We start from the raw sequence: 5572 nt of genomic DNA on the forward strand, positions 1-5572 counted from the left end.
AGCTCCATGACAAACAACTGAGTTCTAATTCCCATAAGACATGACAATCTACCAAAAATATTTTAAACACACCAATAAAGTAAATTTTATATATGTATATATATACACATATATACATATATATGTGTATATATATACATATATATATATATGTATATATATACACCTCCACTATATGTTATATATACCCACTAAATAATATAAATATTATAATATATTTTAATTTAATATTAATTAATTTTAAATAATAAAATTTAATATTTATAATTATATATATATGTGTATATATATATATATACATATATATATATTATATATGCACTAAAAACACTGATTTTAAGAGCTCCATGGCAATCCTTGGAACACCAAAAAACTATGAGTTCAAAATTGCTCAGATCTCTTTGTATCCAAATATGTTCATGCATTTTTATTCAACAGTGTTCAGAACACTAGTACTATTGTTTGCACACAGCAAATCAATATGTGTCAGCCACCGGTTAAAATTATACTGGAACAATTGTGTACTCAAACTTGGACAAAACACACAGCACAACAGTGACAGTAAACAACAATGAAGCTTGCTCTCCACAATTATAACATTACTGGTTCTGTAAGGAAAATTAATTTGCTGGGTGACAAGAAGAAGGGGGATAAAAATGACATCAGGAATTCAGAAGCTTATTTGAGGTGCCAGTCACCACATATAGGCACTCAAGCATAGCAAGGTCATAAACTTCCTCCTTACTTGTGCCATATGAGATATAAAGGTACGAGAATGAATAAAGACTATGGGATTTATTTCAAAAATCTGTACAACCTAAGCGCAGACTCGTTTTAGAAGACAGTAAATGAATGCCTCACCAGAAAGGCCACCGTGTCAAGTTCCTTTTAACGGTCTGCCCAAAAGAATACATAAAGTACTTTCATTTTCCTATTAATATATGAATCAACTATATTAGTTGTTTCTTCACATTTTATAAGTTGTAAAACAAAACATCAGCAAGGTTTTGCTAAAAAGTTGGCAAAAACAAAGATTTTTTTTTTAACATCCTGTTTTTTAAACTAGAAATGGCAATATTTTTTAAGGGACCAGCTAAACCACATATTGAATTTAGGATGGACATTCAGATCCAAACCGAAATCAGATAGCCCAGATAACCGAAAGCATGAATGCAAGTTCAAGTGCAATAAAGTAACAAGGTATAGCAGGGAAAAACTAAGATTCTCAGTTAAGTTCAAATAACTGCATGGTGTCAATGGTTGTGTTTCAAAGCTGTGCTGAGCAAAGTTATCCTCCCAGCTACATCTAATTTCAAAACCCTCTGGGAAGCTACCTCGATAAGCTATATGTTGAAATTACATTCTAATATGGTCATTGGATTCATTTTTAATTATTATACAATTATATACAATAGGGAAGTTGTACGAATATGTATCTTTTCCTCAGGGGCTAATTAGCTAAAACAGTTACTTTGGGAAGGGTGGGGGAGAAAAACCTCTGTATTTGAAATACCATTGGCAATGGAAGCTAGTAACGAAAATTTATATAAGCTTCCTATGAAACGAGTATAATTTCACCCTCTGCATCTTTTAAATAATTATTCACTTTTATTTACTCATGTGGCAGTATTTGTAACAACACATTACCACTGAGTAGTGAAAAAAATAATATGAGGCTTACTGAGAAACTGTATATTAGGAAGCTATGCCATTTGAACTCTACAAGCCCAAGAGTCAAAATCACAACTCTCAGGGCGCCTGGGTGGCTCAGTCGGTTAAGCGTCTGACTTCGGCTCAGGTCACGATCTCATGGTCCGTGGGTTCGAGCCCCGCGTCGGGCTCTGTGCTGACAGCTCGGAGCCTGGAGCCTGCTTCAGATTCTGTGTCTCCCTCTCTCTCTGACCCTCCCCCATTCATGCTCTGTCTCTCTCCGTCTCAAAAGTAAATGAATATTAAAAGAAAATTTTCAAAAATCACAACTCTCATTATTCCCCTAAAAAGCTGCCAAGCAGAGAGAAACCCTAATGTTGAAGATTTAATAGGTCATGTTTCAGCCTGGGATGGATGGTTCTATTGCAGAATACTTAAACTTGAAAGAATAGTGGTACAAAATCACTCCTTGGCCCTTTCAATATCGCAGTAAAATCTGGCTGCGGCACCACTGACTAAACACCATTAAGTCTTGCTGCCACCAATAACTGAGGTCACTTGGATAATCAAGAATTCCATGCTGGGCCACAGGACATAAACACTATCATAAAAGTGAAAAGTACTCTGTGTGGCTCTCCTGTTTGATCCCTGTGGTCTTTGATTGTCAAACAAAAGACCAATACCTGCTAACATAACTGTGCATGGACATAAGATAATAAAGGAGAGTCCTGGAGCAAAACTGTTAACCAACTGCCATGATATTTATAAGAGTGATGCATGGTAATGTGGATATTTCCTGTTATCCAACAACAACGACAAAAACAAGTGAGGAAAGTCTATTTTCCCAAAGATAACCTCAACCAGTTATTTGGTGCCAAAAAAATGTACCACCGCTCTAGATCAGTAATACTTCAGAGAATTCCAATGGCTATCATGTATGAAGGTTTAGTCACCACGCTTACCCCTACTCATTTATCCTATGTGATTTCCATTTTAAAATAAATTATCCTGGAAAGATTCCCAGATCAGTATGTGAGATTTGTACAAGGCCAAGTTATTTCTGAGTGGATTCCATCCATGTCCATAACCAGCACCAGTTTTTTATTTGTTTTATTATTTTTTGAAATTCACTCATTGGTTTTTAATAGAAACCGTGTGGTTTCTCAATGCACTTTCAATTGTACCCACTTATAAAGAATTTCCCAAGTTAATTTTACTAAACAAAACTTCCCGAGGGTCTACCATTTCCTTTAGGAGCTCAGTAAACATAAACATTACATTTCAATATAAAATCTTTAGAAACGTCTTAAGAATGTGTACTCAGTTGAACTTGGAATCTTTTGGTTTGTAATCACCGAGCCCATGACATTCAAAGCCATACAAATCCTTACATTACTAACAGTGATACGCTTGAATTTCTTAGAAATTCTTAGAAAATACCCTTGGTCAATGCGTTGGAATCCAGTTAAAACGCGAGAAGGTGTGGGATTCAGAATACCCACGATTACAATTGATATTGAGAATACTAACTATTGCAACAACTTTCCACACATATTCGATCTTTCGACCAGAAAGAGTGGCAGTCAAAAAAGGAAAGAAAGAAAGAAAATGAGGCGGGAGGAGCCAGCGGTGGGTGAACAGCAAGGAAATTCTAGCTGTATTACACAAGCATGGAACCAAATTCCTTTGGAGGGGTTGGGGGTGGAAGTCTAACGACTTCAGACCAAGGAGGGAACAAGAGAGAACATGGATCTGCCCCTACAGTCCTGGAGACATCTCAATCTGGGGTTAGGACGAAAGGGGACCTCCCTTGAGGTCCAGGGGTCTCCTCCCTCCGCAGACCAGGTGCTGGGAGGAAGCAGAGGGGCACAGCTGCCCCGGAGTCCCAAAAGGCGGCGCCGCATACCTGGGGCGCTGGCCTGGACCATCCGGTGCTTCTTTGCCCATAAAGTGCACTAGGGGACGCGGTTCCTGCTGTCCCTGGTTCATCCCTCCAGGCACAACCCGTCCCGGGGCTGAGAGGTCGCGCGGCGGTGGCCTGCATCTCAAGCCCAGGCACTGGGAAGCGGCGGAGTCTCACCACGGGTTCCAGGTTCACTCCCAGGACTTGGCGCGCCTGGCGCCGCGCTTCTGCCAGGCTGCTCTCGACCCACACGTCGCCGACTACGCGGATGGTGGGGAAGGTGGTCAACGTCGGGGTGGCCGCCCTCCCACTCTCCTCCAGGGTGCGGCCCCTGGAGCAGGGCCCGGGTGCCGCGGGCTTACGGGGGCTGCTGTCCTCGCGGGACGGTGGCGGCGGGGGCGGCACCTTCCTCTGGCCGACCGCCACCGTCCGGGCTCCGTGGCGCCTCCGCCTGGCAGCTGGCCGGCGCGTCTGGAGACGGGCCTTGGGGGGCTGGTGCCGGGGGTCCGGGACCAGGGCCAGGAGGGAGGAGTAGCCTTAGACGTCCTTGCTGCGCAGGATGTGGGGGAGAACTGGTGCTTGAGGCTGCAGAGGTAGCTCCAGAGCTCCGCGTCTGAGCTCATGAACTCCGTGCTGCCGGGCAGGAATAGCTTGAAAGCGTCGATCAGCGCCTTGGTGCTGTTGGCCAGCGACAGTCGCGACGGTTGCCACCGCATGTACACCACCTTCTCCTCAGGCGCCTCCAGCGCGGCCCCTCCTGCAGAGCTAGAGGCTCCTCCCCTGGCGGCCCAGGCCAGGGCATCCCCGGGCCAGCGCCGCCTCCTCTTCATGCTGCTCAGGATGTGAGGCCGCTAGGGGCCGCCCGCGCTTGCCAGGTCTCGCGGCCGCCGCAGGGCCCTGATGAATTTCCTACCATGAAGCCAAATCAGGCTGCAGGCTGTGAGAGTTACACCGCAGTTGCTAGGAGACCAGGCGCTTTGTGAGGTCACAATGTCTGCATATCTTATCACGGTGGGCTGCCCAAAGCTGCCTTAGGTTTGGCTGTGTTTAAGATTATGCCCTTGAGAAAGACCTGCACGTAATCTTACCTGAGAAGGCCCATAATTCTTCACGAGTTCAAGAGGGTTGTCCTAGAGGTAAATGCACGGGTGCTTCAGCCTCCATTAATTCCATCTAACATGAAATGACACTTAGCGGTGGACAGTACACACAACTTGCAATCAAACATGACTCTAAGAGGGTTTTAGCTAATAAAATGCCTTGTCATGCAACGCGCAGAAAGCCAATTTGAAATAACTACTCTACCCTTTCAAAGAATACCGATATACTGTGCCTTGCTTAGGGTTCCATACCTGTGTTGGTACAGCTCACAGTTCACGAAGCTGTTCTTCACAGCAGCAGCAAACAGTTTGCCTAGTTAGTATCCATGCTCACTTTCATGCAGCCTAGGGAAGACCGAGTCATTGTGTACTTAAGAGCAAAGCGTCAACGAATTCTGTGTGAGTGGCCAGTAGGGCATTCAGTGCCACTAAAACCTATTCACTACCTACCAATTCATGAATATTTCAGGTAAGGCATACACAAGGTAGTAAGAGAACGTATGGGATTCCAAGGGTAGAAAACGTGTTACACCGTCCGTGTAAGTGCTTTTGAAAGCAACCAGCATAGTCCATCCATCATCACCACATATACAATTCATTCACAAAATGCTACAAAGACCACCTACCATGATCAACTGAAATCCACTTCCCCATGAAAGGATGACTCCAAACTATGTGAATCACTAAGAGTGATAAGTCATGGTAACAATCAGAAGAGAAACTTGCCAAGGTCAACGTGATACATGTGAGAGGCCTCTGTCTTTATTCAACTCCTTTTCTTAAACACACAAACAAAACTTTCATCTATGCAGCTTAAGCTACTACTACCTCACGCTCATAAAGTGCTGAAAATGGAAAGCTATCCTCATATTCAGTAAGAGCAACCCCTGGATTTTTTTTTATTCAATGTAATTTATTT

At 43.4% G+C, this 5572-nt stretch overlaps 1 pseudogene; it reads right to left on the reverse strand.

The window, feature by feature from the left end:
* Positions 1–3438: 3438 nt before the first annotated feature.
* LOC128776078 (coiled-coil domain-containing protein 71L-like) lies at positions 3439–4389 on the reverse strand (annotated as a pseudogene).
* Between the last annotated feature and the right edge of the window lie 1183 nt (positions 4390–5572).

Source organism: Panthera pardus, unplaced genomic scaffold (genome assembly GCF_024362965.1).
Source record: "Panthera pardus isolate Hobbes unplaced genomic scaffold, ASM2436296v1 HiC_scaffold_119, whole genome shotgun sequence".
NCBI classification, from domain to species: Eukaryota; Metazoa; Chordata; class Mammalia; order Carnivora; family Felidae; genus Panthera; species Panthera pardus.